Raw genomic sequence first — 17,100 nt, forward strand, 5'->3', positions numbered from 1 at the left:
AATGGTGTGGGTGTAGGCTTGCAAGAAAGCATGTCAAATCTGTGAAGCATACTTCTACTGAAGTATGGAAATCCCATCGGGAGACTGAATAACCTATAGGACAAAAAATAGTGCAGAAGTCCAAGATCTGTCATCTCAAACATCTCCATCAAAGCTCTCTAAATATCCTAAATCAAGGAGGATGAGTTATTGGTAATGATGAGATCATCAACATATAACACAAGAATAACTATATCATCCCCCAAACGTTGAATATAAACTATGGGATCAGAATGACAATGTGTGAAGAGTGTGGAAAGAAAGAAAGAGTCGATCTTCTCATACCAGGCTCGAGGGGCCTATTTGAGACCATATAATGAATGCCGAAGTTTGCAAACCAAAGAAGAATCCTGCACAAATACCTAAGGTTACTCCATATAGATCTCCTCATGAAGGTCTCCATGCAAAAAGTCACTCTTCACATCCATCTGAAAAACTGTCCATCCCTGTGAAGCTGCAAGTGAAAGTACAAAGCGAATATAATTCATCTTGGTGATAGGAGCAAAGGTCTCAGAGTAATCAATACTCTCCACCTGAGAAAACCCCTTCGCAAAAAGATGAGCCTTATACTTATTAATAGAACTATCTACATCATACTTGGTACGGTACACCCACTTGCACCAAACCAACTTTCTTCCTTTTGGAAGAGTATAAAGATCCCAACAATGATTCTTCATCAAAGAAGAATACTCCTCATCCATGGTCCTATCCCACTCTGGGTGACTTGTCGCATCTGAATTTTTTTGAGGAGCATCTGAAATGGCATGACTTAGAATAATAGAACTAGACGTTTGTGCATGAGTATGCCAAGAATATGAAGGATCACCTGCCATAGAACCAATGCCATCAACTGTAAATCGGACGCACTTGGGAAAAGGCTGAGTTATGGGTGGTGGTAGTGGTGGAGATGGTGAACCATCATCTGCATCATCCTTAAGGAATAAGGAATCCTCAAAAGATGAAGAGGGAGGAGGAGGCAGTGAGGGAGAAGCTGGTGATGGAGAATCCATCTGAGGAAGGCACTCATCAAACTAGACATCCCACCTAAACAAGGCCTCTTTGGAATCAGGATCAAACAACTTGTACGCCTTAACATCCTCACAATAGCCAACAAATATAAGTGGTCGACTCTTCCTCTCCATGGGTTTCCTTTGAGCATCTGGAATAAATGCCCAACCTCACTACCAAAAACTCGTAATGATGAAACATCAAGATTGATATGGGACCAAGCCTCCTCAGGAGTCATCTGTTGCAATGCCTTATGAGGCATCCGATTCTGAATATAAGTGGCACAATTAACCGCCTCAACCCCCAAAAAAGGCTTCATAGAATGTGACTGAAGCATACAATTTGCCATCTCTCTTACTGTTCTTTTCTTTCTCTCAGAAATACCATTCTGCTAAGGGGTGTGAGGAACTGATAATTGATGCTGCAAACCATGCTCTATGCAGAAATCTGTAAAAACCCGATTCACATATTCTCTCCCATTATCTATGTGTATCCTTCGGATAGAAAGACTAGACTGCATCTCAACAAATGTCTTAAAGACTCGAAATGAATCAAAGACATCTGACTTGTACTTAAGAAAGTACACCCATGTATGTCTGGAGAAGTCATCAATGAATGTGAGCACATTCTTGGCCCCTGAAAAAGATGGAGTCAAAAATCACATAAGATCATTGTGTACCAATCTAAGGGTGCTTTAGCATGTGTGGCTCTACCTGTAGGAAAAGGATCATGGTGATGTTTGCCAATTGCACAACCTCGACATATACCATTAGTATAGGATATTTAAGGGACCAATCACAAGTGCCTGTGTGCTCATCTGCTGTAAGTATATGTAATTGACATGGCCAAAATGCTCATGCCAAATTCTGCTCACTGAATCGACATGTTCTACAAGAGAAACACCTGAACCATCTGGACTCTCAAAGCCATCAACCTGTATAACCGAGAATCAAGATCAACACTTTTAGTAGCCACAACCAAATTAGGATCATGGAGCTCTCTTATAACCACATCATGAGGTGAGAACTCAACTATTTTACTAGAGCCAGAATGACAAATTTGCTAAATATAGAGGAGGTTTGTCGAAATATCAGGAACCAGAAGAACATCTTGAATACAACCACTTGTCATTGGAATAGTACCTAAACCTGAAACTGAAAGTTGTGCTAAGTCACCAATTGCAATCTATAAAGTATCACTGTGAGCAAGTGAGGTAAGAAGATGCTGAGAGTGTGTCATGTGGTGAGAAGCCCCTGAATCAATAATCCAAGTGGATGCATAAGTAATAGTTCGTGCAGAAAGAGCATGTCCTTTCCCTATTGAAGAGGAAGGAGGCTGAGGAGAAGAAATATGATGTTGCTGCATGGCTTCCTCCAAAGCCTCTAATTGTTTGCAACATCGGGAAATTGGATGTCCTTCTTTGCTACAGAAACTGCAAAGTTCTTCTGATTTCTTCTTAGTCTTGGAGGAAGACTCACCAAACTTAGAAGATTTCTCCTATTTGGGATAGGACTTCGGTTTAGAATTAGACTTAGGTGGTGGCTTGGAGGGACACTCACTACTAGTTGAATCCTTCTTAGGCTTCGGTTTCTGCTTTGTGTTCTCTTTAGATGTATGTGCAACCAAGACTTTGTTCTTTGATCCTGTGAGAGAGTCCATTTGAGTTAGGTGAGCCTTGCCACGAGTCAAGTGATCACAGAACATATCAAATGAAGGCATGGTGAAACGTGCACCCAAGGCATCTATAGTTAAAAAAAAATGTAGATGCAAATATTTGACAAGGACCTCGAAGCTTAGAGAGAATCAGGTAGATACACTCTATGTCTATCTTATTTTTACCACAACTGTGGAGGATAGATCTAGTGGTTTTAAACTTGTTCAGAAAATCCTCAATGTGAGGAAAGGACTCAGGTAACAAAAAAGAGAGTTCCGCCTCAATATGTAATCTCCGAACTCATTGATGGTACCAAAAAGATCAGCAAACTTGGACCACATAGCCCAAGGAGTGATAAAACAATCAAGGTGAAAGAGAAAGCTGTCTGAAACATGTAAGGAGGTGACACCCATAGCCTCATCCATCTTATTTATGTGTTGAAGAATCTTAAAAGGACACTGCAACTGAGGCTGAGCCTCATCCAAACAAGACCACAACCCTCTTGTTCTGAGAGGCCTCATCATACGAGCTTTCTAGAGGTGATATTTCTATGATGTAAGAAGCTCAACTAAAGAATCTTCCATGTGTACCTGTACCTATACCTGTACCCGCTCTTGTATTTTTTAAATTAAGTGATCTTTCAGACTAGACAAAGGATACATAAGGGTTTTTTTATTGAGTTTTAGGTGTTCTGATTTTCTAAAGTAAATTACAGAAAGTAGAAAACAACACCCCCCACAAGATGAAAAACCAAACCCCAGTACAATCAGAGAGCCAGAAAGAAAAACAAGAGCAAAAAATTGATTCAAACAATATCTTGTGTACTTGGTAAAAATGTGGAAACAATGAACCCCAAATTTGAATAGGACTCTCCAAGACCTTTCCAACGCCTATTCGTTTGCCGAAAAAAGAGTCTGTTTGCCACGTTATGGCTCCCGGTGTGCAGAAAAGAGCTCTGAGCTTGACGGAAAAAATGTACAAAATGAAAATATATTCAAACCTTAGCTCCATATTTGCAGAGTTCTCAAAAATATCTTTCCAACGATATATGATACATCGAAAAAGGCCTCTGTTTGCCCAAGTTGTGGCCAAAATCCACCCCCTATCAAAAAGCAGGTAAAACAGCGTCTGGTGGAGCTCCAGTGGCCAATGGGCAGCGTAGCGGGTGGCGGTGGCACTCAGGATGAGCATAGACAACGGATCGGAGTGGGGAACTGGTGATGGCGGTGGTGGCCGACTGGCGAGCGACGGTGGTCGTTATTGTTGGCCATAGCGATTAACAGACGCCGGAGGGTTGTTGATCGCAGCGACTAGTAAATCATCAGTGACAACAAGCTCAACGGTGGCTAGTGGTCACTGCAGTGGTTACTATAACTGCTTTGGCCTGGGCACACTGTTAAATTGCCCAAAATTTTTATTTTCATTTTTTTCTCAGGAATTGTGCCCAAAAAGGGCAAAATAAAAAAAAATTCTGAAAGCCAAATTTATCAAAAATGGACAAATTTAATATGAAAATGGGGGTGTTTGGGTGCTCTGAGCACAACAGCGAGGTCTATTTGAGCCCAAAATACCCAGGAAAAGAGTACCCCCAGATCCAATAGAAAAAAAGTCTGAATAATTGAAACCCTCAAAGCTCCAAAAATTTCTTCAACATATCAAGAACAAGCTACAACAAATCTAAGCTCTGATACCATGAAGAAGTTGAGAAATCCAACTTCTCACATTCCAAGCTCACTTGTATGCAAGAAAACCTATCACAAGAGAAGAATGGAGACAAAAAACCAACAATGGCTCTGAAGAAGAAAATTATCATTCAGAGAGAGAATAATAAAGAAATACAATACAATCCTTATAAAAGGAGATTGTGCAACCCTAAACGAGAATGTATTTAATAAAAAAATACATACAATAGATAACTAGGAGAGTCTTAAGAAGGAATAAGAGGTGACTTAATTAAACTAATTAAGTAAAATTAACCTTTTACTCTAACAAGATCTAACAAACAATTAAGGGAAGAAGAAATTTAAATATGATGATTCGTAATCATATGTTTCCCTCCAAAGAAATAGAGCTAATCTCAAAATATTCTACCAAAGAATATGTTGTTTCTCTCTATTACAAATTGTAAAACTTTGAATCAAAAAGAGGGAATTTTTTTTTTTTTTTAATATAAAAGGTCTCTATGCATTCTAAGTGATGCCTTTTCATGATTGAATTAAAATGAGGAGAATGAGAAAAGACTAAGGAATGTGATGCATTAAAAAAAAAAACCAATTAGCTTTTATTTTTGCTAACTTTCTAATAATGGGAATATGCTTATAGCAATTTTTAAAAAAAGAAGATATTTGCCTTTAGAAGAAAATTCGATAGTTATATTTTAATTTTGAAAATCATGTTACATCTATTTTACCAATTTGGTTATTTAACAACAAATGACAATTGATATCTCACAAGAAAAAATCTAGGTTTATGGTCCCAACTGTTTTACGAAGGAAGGCACCTTTAGTTAAAAAAGAACAATGGTGCAAATATGACCTATCAAATGGGATCATAACAAAATACATATAACCATACAAAATATTCTAAAATATATTTGCAATATCTTCCTAAAATTTTGATTAATCTAACATGGATGAAAAATAAACAACTCCTAAAAATCTAGCAAATATAGCAACTCAAATGATCATTCATAAACGCTAGTTCACATGAAACATGAGGTCCAATGCACCACAAATAAAAACAAATTATACAAATGCACACCACCTATGTACATAGTGACAAGGTTCCTTTTTGTAGATTAATACACCAAAAGAATTCATATAGCAAGGCACTACAAAACCAACTCGACATAACAAAAGAATTAGCAAAGTTTGTATCTTGTACAATAAAAATTAGAAGCACACAAACAAAGATTGATAGAACTTGTTCTATAAAATATTTTTTTTGACAAATATAAAGTTAAAGTATATGATAGATGTTGTTTATAACTAGGTAAGATGGGTTAGGATTGCCTTAAGGCAACATCCGAACCCACATAGGACTGGGTCCTATCTTAAAGGGGTAACGTGCCCCCAAGACAAGACTGGCCCCATATCTCCACACCACATTAAATATGCACCACGCCTCAATAAACAAATTGGCACCAAAATGATTAAGGCCGACTTGGAGTATATGGGTTAAATGCTCATATAAATAAAGTTAAAATGCAAACTAAATTAATTACTTCATCTCTCATGCAATCAACGAAATAGCTCTGCAACTAAAGTTGTGAAATATAGAAGAGGATTGTGAAAACTTGTTCAAGAGGATATAAGGCATTTTGGTGCAGACTTGGTGTATTTAGAAGGGCAGATCTGATATACTAAAAGGGATTAGATTTGGAGAATCAAGCGAGGTATTGTATTGGCGCAATGAAGATTAAATACATAATCTGACCTGTGGGTCTTTAGTGCTGGGTTTTTCCTTCTTGGAGGTTTTCCCAGGGTATTTGTGTTTGTCTCTTTCTCTCTTGTTTTCATTATTGGATTTACTTGATTATGGTTTACATAATGTTAACAAATAATTAAATGTTACAAATCTGATTACTGAACTAGGGCACAAATTTAACAATAGAGAGGGTTGGGGGCTTGGTGGAATTGGTAAGAGATTACATGAGGTCACGAGGTCTAGTCTCCCCCCGCCTACATGTATCATAATACATGTCACATCAACATCACTGGTTGTGTTAAAAAATTTACTTGATACACTGTAGTTTATAAGGGTCTACCTGATTCTTGCAGTTAAAAAAAATGTATGATAGAGTTCTCTTCTATGAAACTAAATCCGCCGCTATTTTGAAGATAACAATATCTAACCCGAATTGGATAAACCTAGATAAAAAATTAAATAGAATAATATTCCTACTTCTGTATGCTTGCATGAATGACTTTCTCAAAATATTTTGTCTACTATAAAATTCAAATATTATTTTAACCATGTTCCTCTTGCTTAAGACATTTTTCTATTGTCACCAAAGGTTTTCTCCATGAGAGTAGAAGGAACATTAATATTCAAGAGATATTAAGGTTTGTTTCTCATGTATGTGATATTAATGCAAGCATGCAACCTTTTATCATGAAATAACTTATGCTTTGTACCCTCTCCTTAGGGTTACAATGATCCCAAAAAATAAACAAATTTCAAAATTTATTCAAAGTTAAGCATACATAAATCTTAGTAGCATAATCCAACAAAGAAAATCAAGAAGTATTCAAATAAAATAAATAATACATGAAATAGCACAAGGCATTGCCAAATAGGTTGTAACATTATGTGCGGCCCTCTCTATCTTTCTCAATGTATTATCCTTCCTAGGCACCATCACTTATAAAAATCAAACTATAGGATGATAGAATTGAATTGGTACTGTTATTTTATAAAGTACTCACAAAAAAGAGGAGCAACATACGAATCCACTATATTATAATTTTTTTAAGGGGAAAATATGAGAATTGGGAAGAAAAGAAATTATCCAAAAGCATTTTGAAATGAAAGTGAATGTCAAAAAAATATGAAAGTAATGACAAATTATTGTTCACTAGTAAATAAAAATATCTAACTTTAGAAATACAAGCATTCATTAACAAATTATTTTCTACAAGTACCCTTAAAAAAATTAATTTTTTTTATTATTAAAGATACATAAAATTACAATTTTAAAGGATACACAAGAACATGGAATTTCTTTCGGCCTTAGATGAACGAGTTCAAAAATGCTCTACACCTCAAAGGCTAGGGGACAGGGGCCAGTAGTTGTATAGGGTCCAATAGTTGTACACCCACTCGTGCTAATAATATCTAGGCTTGCCACATATTTATACTATATTTTGTAAATAAATAATCCACATGTAAATAAAAAAATTACCAAATGTGGGTGAAAATGGACCAATACTTGAATAGAAGAGAACCTATAAATGCTATATAATAAAGGCATAAATACATTCATTAACAAGTAAAATAAAAATTTGTTTGTTTCAAATAAAATATCATAGCTATCCAGTATAAGTGTGTCATTTATAAAATAAGATGCCCACTTAAACAAGTATTGTTATCATAGTGAAAAAAGATTATTCTTATGTATATAACTATTGGGGTAGCTCAATGTATATGCATTAAAGTATTTCATATTAAAAAATTGTTTTATCATAAATATAAAAGGTGAACACAATAGATACCTTATTTTTTTCCATGAGATGTGAGGGTTTAGCGTATTTTTTTTAATATTGATCAAAGCAGGATACAAGATTAATAAAATAATACTGAGTAGTTCAAATTGAAGTGTAGAAAATGAAAAAAGAGAAACTAGGCTAGCATGACTACAATATAAATAGTTACAATAGTTGTATAAAAATTACTCAGATAGTCACATTCAAAAGAATTATATGATAGCATAAACAATGGTTGAACAATAACCTTTACAACATACATAATAAGCCATCTGGCCCAAAGTGGCATGAGAATAGACTACAAAGATACTCAAGCATTACATGTGGAATTTGAAGAATTTCAGAAGCTGTCTTGAACATTGAATATTATAAGCATGCATTTGAATGAACTGGTACTTAATCTTTTCCAAAAGCTTGCTATAGGAGTCTTTCTTCTCCAATTGTGAGCACAAAAAAACAAATTGTAACATATCGTCACAGTAAAATTATAGCATTTCCACTTTCATACAAGTAGTTTGATTAAAAAAAATAGCTAAATGTCTACTTTTCCAAGTATGAAGCAAGAAAGTTTGTCTCATCGAATTTGTAATAATATTATTAGTCAAACCAAACCCCAAAACTGCTTCCTTCCAACCTAAAACATGGTCAAAAATAGAAGGGAGGTGTTCAAAAATTGACATCCATTTCTTTTTAGCATGAAAGTAGTCCAAAAAAATATGTTTTACACTTTCAACACGTCTACAAAAAGGGCAAAGGGCTGGAACAATTTTTAAATGTCTCAATTTGTCCGAAAGAGGCAATTTGTGATGCAAAACTTTTCATGGAAGGAACTGAGCATTTGAATTAGATTATCCAAAGGTTTTAGTGTTCAATAATTGGTCCCTTTGTGTTCAATATAAGTATTTTATATAATAATATGTTGTTTTTATAACAACAAACTTTTTTTTGTGTTCAACTATTGGTCCTTTGGTGTTGGATATAAAAGTTGGAGATAACACACATTTATGATTACAATTAGGTATACAGTCCATTTAAGTTGCATATAAGTTATATTTTACATAAAAAAAATATGATATTATACTAATTACAAATGATTTTTTTATTCAACTACTAGGGAATTTTAGATCAAGTTTTGGTCGAATTTATAAAAAGTCATTTTTGGATGCTTCATTTTAGATGTGTTATTTTGACGAGTTACATAATGAGTCATGCCTTCAAACCTTAATTGTATATAATTAAGTGTCAATTTTACAATTCTAAAAAAACGGAAAGTCTATAAACCTATGTACCACTAAATCTTGTAAAATAGTTTCGGACATCTATAAGAGGTGTACCTTTAAATGAATATTTTATAGATATGAAAATTAGTTGGCTTCAATATATCTACAAATATTTAACTATTATAAGGGTCACTTGAATTTCTTCATATGTAATCTAAAATATTAATCAAACTTTCAATTGGCATTAGCATTTTCTTTCATAGAACAATAGGGAAATTTCAACCACTACTATTATTGGAAAGTCAATTTCCCTGATTCGATGCTAAAAAAATTACATTAATTTAGGAAGTTGACTACAATGTGGAAGTGCTCTGACTCGTTACTACCTAGCTAGCATATATACCTTAAATTTTAATTTAATCTATATAAAATACACCGAGAGATATACTTCTTGAGGTGCCTATTTGACTTCAACATGTAAAATTGTATCAAAATAGGCGCCTCGAGAATGATATCTCTCAGCGTATTTTATATAGATTAAATTAAAATTTACGGTATATATGCTAGTGGCAGTTCTGACACGACATGGAAAACATAAAACAAATCAATATATATAATTATATTGTATCTTTTTAGTAAAATAAATTATATTATAATATTATTATATTATTACACAGAGATATAAGAAATACTAAAATATAAGATATATTAAACTTTATTTAATGATAATGTAAAACTTTATTTAATTGTGAGTATTATGGTTATGTTTAGCATTAGGGTTAAGGTTTACATCATGGTTCAGGTTAGGTTTATGATTATGGTTAGGGTTTATCGTTAAGGTTATGATAATGGTTAGGGTTTATATCATGGTTAGTGTTAGCATCAATGTTAGGGATTGGTTTTGGTTTAGGATTATAATTAGCATTAAGGTTTAGGATTATGGTTAGGGTTAGTGTTATGGTTACAATTTAATAGTAGGGTTAAATCTATGGTTAGGTTTAGGGTTTAGTGTCAGGGTTACAATTATGTTTAGGATTTACATCAAAATTAGTGTTAGAGTAAGCATTATTATATTTAGGGTTAGGGTTATAATTATAACTGGGGGTATGGCTAGGATTAGGATTTGGTTTATAGTTATGTTTTGGATTGGGGTTAGGTTAGTATTATGGTCAAGGTTAAGGTTTATAACATGGTTAGGATTATGATTAGGGTTAATATTAGGATTAGGATTATGATAATGGTTAAGATTAGGGTTTATGATTATGCTTAGGATTATGCTTAGGGTTAATATTTAGTGTTAAGGAACTTAAGTTTATGGTTAGGGTTTAGTGTTAGGGTCACAATTATGTTTAGGGTTTACATCAAAGTTAGGGTTGGAATTAGGATTATGGTTCAATTACATTAAGGTTAGGGTTAAATTAGTATTAAAGTTCAATTAGGATTAGGGTTTTGGCTAGATTAAGGTTAGGAATAGATTAGAATAAAAGTGCAATTTGGGTTAGGGTTAAGTTTAGGGTAGGATTATTGTTAGGGTTAAGGTTTAGGATTATGGTTAGGTTAGAGTTAGGCTTACCGTTAGGGTTAGGATTATGATTAGGGTTATGCTTAAGTTTATTGTTTACATCATGGTTGGCATTAAGGTTAGGTTTAGGATTATGATTAGGGTTATGCTTAAGTTTATTGTTTACATCATGGTTGGCATTAAGGTTAGGTTTAGGATTATCATTAGGCTTAGGGTTAGGGTCATAGTTAGGATTATGGTTGGGGTTAGGGTTTACATCAAGTTAGTATTAGGGTTAGGGTTAGGATTTGGGTTATGGTCATTATTGACATCATGGTTAGAGTTAGGGGACACAGACCCGATTTCGACGATGACATCATAATCTTGAAATCAATGAAATCATGAAAAAAGTCAAAGGGAGTCAATGGAAGGTCAACTCACCTCGTCGAGTTGTCGACCAACTAGTATAAACTAGTGCAAGATCTCCATCTACGTAGGTCGCTCGGGTCGGCGTCGAGGCATGGTAGCTAATAGGTGGGCTCCTCTGCAGTGAATAGTGCCAAAAAGTGAAAAAGTGACAAATGAATGTGTCACTTTCATATTTATGAGTTATGCACTTTTTTCATTTTATGATTTTAAGTTAAAAACTCTAATTTCTACACTTTTCCTTCAATCTCACATATCTTGAGCTAGAGAGCTCTGGTTCTTGCATCGTCGGTGGCGTTGGAATCATGAGTTCACCCTCTCGTTCCATATTAGTTTCATAACATGCTTGAATGAGCAGTCAAGCCTTGTTGTAAACTTACTCCATCAAAATCTTTATCACAATTCGCTATGGTAAACACGATACCCTGTTTCATCTCACTAATTAGCAATCCAAAACAGGGGGCATATAGCTACTCGTGAATTCCTTCACCTTCCTTTAGTAAGAATTAGATGATTTTGTGATCTAACGTATGGTTTTGTAGGGTGTGGATCCTAATTGTGTACTACAGATACCGCTGGAGCTTCGTCTGACAACTTATGAAAATATCCTTTTTCAAATGATGTTTACTTTTCTGTACTTTAGCTTGCATATGCAGGTAGTTTCATATGACCGCTAAAGTGGGGGCTAAATGTAGTGTCGTAAATTGTACACCCTTGCTAGGGTGGTACAATTTCACACTTAGGTTAGCACCCACCTTAGTGTGTCTTGCATCTTGCATTTCTAATTCCCCTTTAAGTATTTAATTAATTAATTTAATTAAATCTAAAGTCATGTTTCATCACTTTACATGTTATAAAGTTGGGCCCTTTACCGTAAGCATGCCCCTTTTCATTTTATTCCTCCAATGAATCATTTAATTATAAACCCTAATTATGTCTTATTTCGACCTTTAAGGCCCGATTTTGTATATCAAAACATCTCAAAATCAGCTGTAACTTTGGGGTGCACTCTAATATCATCATATCTAACTGGCCAAAAAAATTGGTGAAAAGTTGGTAGGACCGTGGTGGGAATGCACATGGTCCTTGACTTTTTTCTCGAAATTTCGGGAGCATAATTCTATGATATAATAACGCTTAACCCCAAAATATTAGCAGGAAATTCAAATCCTAGGTCGGCCTAAAGACAAAATTAAAATGTAGGGTTTCATACTTAAGATCTCTCTTTCTTCATTTGAAGGGGTCTTCTTCTAAGAATCTAAGAGCATGTTTTTGGAGCATAAAGAGTCTTCTTTGCAGTGAAAGAATAGATCTTTGAAGTCTTCAATAACATTCAACATTCATTCATCAACCATTATCTCATCAATTGGGGGCTTTTGAAGATGTAGGAGAACAATAGGAGATCACCGACTGAAGATTGGCGTGTACCTCTCTCTTGGGGTTGGGTATGATTTCATGTTGTTTTCATGTCTTTTCATAAGCTTCATTTTGATTCATATTCATGCTTTAGATCACTTTGCATCATTGATTTGGAATTTTTCAATTAGAAGCAATTAGGGTTTACTCTTAAGGGTTGCTCTAGATTGTTTGCTTTCATTTTAGAATCTTCCACACACACAAGGTTCTTGTACACACATTTTCAGTACATTATCAGCTATTTGTGGAGGTGGAAATCACCAAAGCAGGGGTTTGACTAACGAAAAACCCCATATAGCCACCCAAAACCTTATTTTGCAGATTCATATACAAGTTCAGATCCTAGCATCGTCGAAAGTTTTAGGACTGGAGGAGCGCACAAAGATAGTTCTTGAGTGCAGATTTTACCAGAAATCCAAAGGATAGGGATGTGGTGCCCTGGTCATACCTAGGACAAGGGCATGGCACCCTGGTCCTATCTAGGAAAGGGGTGTGATGCCTTGGTCCTACCCTCTGACATCAGGATTTGGCATAATAGTGTCTTGCAAGCCTCATAACTCACCCTGTCAGTTGCAGCTCCAGACTTGTAGAATCAAGACAGTAGCGTGGCACCCTGGTCCTAGACATTTCTTCTTAGATTTCAGACATAGGGGCAACTATGATATTGCCTCCTAATCTATACTTTTCAATAGTGTATCAGTTGTCCTTTGATCTGCATTTCCAGATTAGGGTTTGCTTGCTTACTTGCATCCTAGGTTGGATTGCATTTAGAATAATTCCTCTCCTTGATTTACAGCAAGGGAATAGAAAACCTAAGAGGTAATCCTTGGCTCTCTCTTCCACACAAGAAGTAGCTCGAAGTGTGTCACCTCCCTAGGCTCTTTTGTATTATGTGAGTGTGTATGAGAGTGGGATTAGAGTTTCCATACTTAGTCTCACTTTTTCCCCTACACACTTTCATGCGATTTATGAAGAAAGATGCCCACTTTAAATGGAATGAGGAATGTCAAAAGGCATTTAATTCCATAAAGGATTACCTAGATAATCTTATGATCCTGTTGTCGGCTATGTCTGATAGACCTTTCTTCCTATATATTTCAACTTTGTCTCACGCTTTAGCAGCATTATTGGCCCAATGCAATGATGAAGGTCAGGAAAGAGAAGTCTATTACATTAGCCGCACTTTGATAGAATATGAAACCCAATATCCTCTTGTGGAAAAACAGTGCTTGGCCCTTGTCTTCGCAACTTAGAAGCTGAGATATAACTTTCTCCATGCAGAAACACAAGTCATTGCTAAAAACAACATCCTTAAGTACCTCTTTGCAAAGTCTAATCTCTTGGGAAGGATGGTCAAGTGGGTGATGTTGCTCTTTGATTTTGACCTACGGTTCATAACTCAGAAGTCAGTCAAAGGGAAAGTCATCGCTGATCAGTTGGCTGGTACTCCCTCAAGCAAGTATTTTATCACCTTGGACCTCTTCCCTTATGAGAATGTTTTGATCATTGACCAGAACTTCCGTGTGGGATATGTATTTTGATGGTTCAAGGTGTCAAACTAGCTCAGGTGCAGGTGTGGTTTTTGTTTCACCCAAAGGAAAGTTAGTTCCTCTCTCTTTCCATTTAGAATTTCATTGTACCAATAATATCGCCGAGTATGAGGCCCTAATTGTAGGACTTCATGTTGCGATTACCATGGGTGTGAAGAACATCCACATCCATGGAGATTCTAATCTTATTGTTAACCAAGTGATGGGTGCCTATTGTGTTAAGCAGTTGAAGTTGTCTTAGTACAAGGAATTGGTGTTGACTATACTAAAGCAATTCACTACTTACATGATTGATAGCATCTCAGCGAGGGAAAATATTCATGTGAATGCAATGGTGAGCATTGCTTCTCTTGTAGGCCCAAACTTTGGTCAGGACAAATACCGCTTTGTGGTAGAAGTCCTCTACTTTTCAGCTGTATCTGATCAAACCCAATTTGATAGCCTTATGTGTGCCCATGTCAATTTGGGAGAATGGTTTGCACACATCTTCAATTATCTAAAGACCTAGAGTTTTCCTGATGATGCCTACAAAAGTTCATGTGTGTGGATTTGGAAGCTAGCCACTCAATATATTCTCTTATCTAACATGCTTTATAGAAGATCATACAATGGTCTTGTTTTGCATTGTTTAACAAAAGACAAAATCCCCCTTGCCCTTCAGGAAGCCCATTCAGGCTCTAGAGGTGGGCATTTTGGAGGAAAATCTCTGATACACAAATTGATCCACATAGGGTACTATTAGCAAACGATGGAACAAGATTCCTTTTCCTTTGTCAAAAAGTGCCCCTAATGTCAACAACATAGCAAGCTAATTCGAGCACCTGCATAGGAGCTACGTAGTTAGGTCTCCCCATGGCCTTTTCAAACTTGGGGATTGGACTTTATTAGCAAGATATCTCCCCCTTCATCTAAGGGTTATGTCTTCATTATTACCACTACAGATTACTTCATAAAATGGGTCGAGGTGGTGCCATTGCGATCGACTACCGCTAATATGATTTGTGGCTTCATCATGGATAATATCATTTCTCGATTTGGCTTTCCTGCTACCCTTGTTTCTGATAATGGTACACCTTTTAAGAACAAGGAGGTTAAGCATTTTCTTCACAAATTTCACATTCAACACCGTCTCTCTTCAACTTACTATCCACAATCTAATGGTCAAGCAGAAGCATCTAACAAGACTATTGAACAGATCTTGCACAAGAGTGTTACTAAACATGGTAAATATTGGCATGCACAGTTAGTATACGCATTATGGACCTACCACATGAGTGTTTGTATGGCTACCGAAATGACACCCTACAATTATGCCTCTTAAATTAGAGATTCCCTCTTTGCAGGTCTCCTTGAAAGGGGTTATTGATGATCATTCCTATCACAATCTTCATTTGAATGAACTTGAATTGTTAGACGAGTGTCGCTTAAAGGCCCTTCAACATCTTCAAGATTATCAAGAATCTCTATCTAAATAGTATAACCAAAGTGTGTTATCCCAGACCTTCAAGGTAGGTGCCCTGGTTCTTTGTGAGAACTAGAGGAATGTTAACGTGCCACCTGACCAAAGAGGGACATTTAGCCTGAATTGGTTAGGTCAGTACATCATTACCTCCATTTATGGTTATGGTGCCAATGTTTTATCCTCCATGGATGACAGTCCTCTCAAAGAACCAATCAATGCTGCACACCTACGTCGATACTATGCATAGAAAATATGTAGTATGTGTCATACGCATGACACCTAGACACCTATAGGACCTCATGTCCTGACACATATCCTTCATCGACACGACATTCATTTATGTGTTATGAAGTAACTATGCATTGTTACATCCATGTGTGTGTGTGTGCATGTACATGTGTCATGTCTCCATGCTGACTGGATGGGCTAGTAGGTGTCTAGCACGGGACCCCAGATTTGCACATCGAGGATGACCTCTATAAGAACCTTGTGGATGAAGCTCAACCACTTGGCTGCACCCTCTACAAGAACAAAAAATTTCACATTAGTATCCATCATATTCAAAAATATCTACATCTACACATATGCAAAGAAAAGATTAAAGTATATCAATTGAAATCACAAGTGCATACCAAGATCGCCCCTTTGCTACTCTGGATCTTGCAGAAGCACCCTGCTGGAGGATCCCCCTATGGTCATTGCTACTTCTGGTGGTCGCACCTGTGGTGAAAATGGTGGTGCAACTGGTGATGGTGGAAGGGCCCTAACAGTCGATCCAAGTCTATCTAGACTCGGGCTCCTCGTCCGCCGTCTTTGTTCTGGTCTTCTAACCTCATCACTTGAGGAGGCCTGGTCATCGTTGTTGCCTCCTAAAGCTCTAACATGTCCTCCCTCTACATCTAGTGGGAAGATCAGTGCCATACCTCCTCTGCTCCACCAACCTATGAAGTCTGGAGTGACTCTATCATCATCTCTATAGAGCTATGGATCGATGTCATCATCGGCACTCCCCTGCGGACTATCATGTGTTGGCATTACAGTAAGAGAGATTGTTGGCATTTCATATATCAGGAGATTGTTGATACTCAGTAAGAATATTGAGAAGGTTATTGAAGGTTATTGATATAACTGAAGAAGGATGATAACTATCTTTATAATATTATTTTGTCATTGATGTCAAGAGATTAATTATCTGATTCAGTATGATGTTGCCATATCTTGAGAAGATTGATTAGAAGAGAATTAAGATGTCCGTAAAAGACACAGAAAGAATGTGATGAATAAGAGGAGGAATAAAGTTATTCAATGGGAAACTATTACCGAGTTAGACAATGATGAGATCATGATGTTTAGATTGTTTTGATATCCTACATATGTTGTTGATTGTAAGGTTAATACTATACTATGCAACCGAGCAAAGAACCTAGTCGGTAAACCCTAAGATTATCGATATTGGTTAATGAAGGTGAAATGTCTACCGAGTAAAGTTTAGTATTTACTGAGTTGTAACCAAGTTATGACAAGTACGCATTGGATGGATAAAAGCATTATTTAATGAAGGACAATGATTAGTTGGAGATGTATAAATGATTGGTATGTTGTGCATGAAGTTTGTTAAGG

The sequence above is a fragment of the Cryptomeria japonica genome, chromosome 2, assembly GCF_030272615.1.
Source record: "Cryptomeria japonica chromosome 2, Sugi_1.0, whole genome shotgun sequence".
In the NCBI taxonomy this organism is placed as follows: Eukaryota; Viridiplantae; Streptophyta; class Pinopsida; order Cupressales; family Cupressaceae; genus Cryptomeria; species Cryptomeria japonica.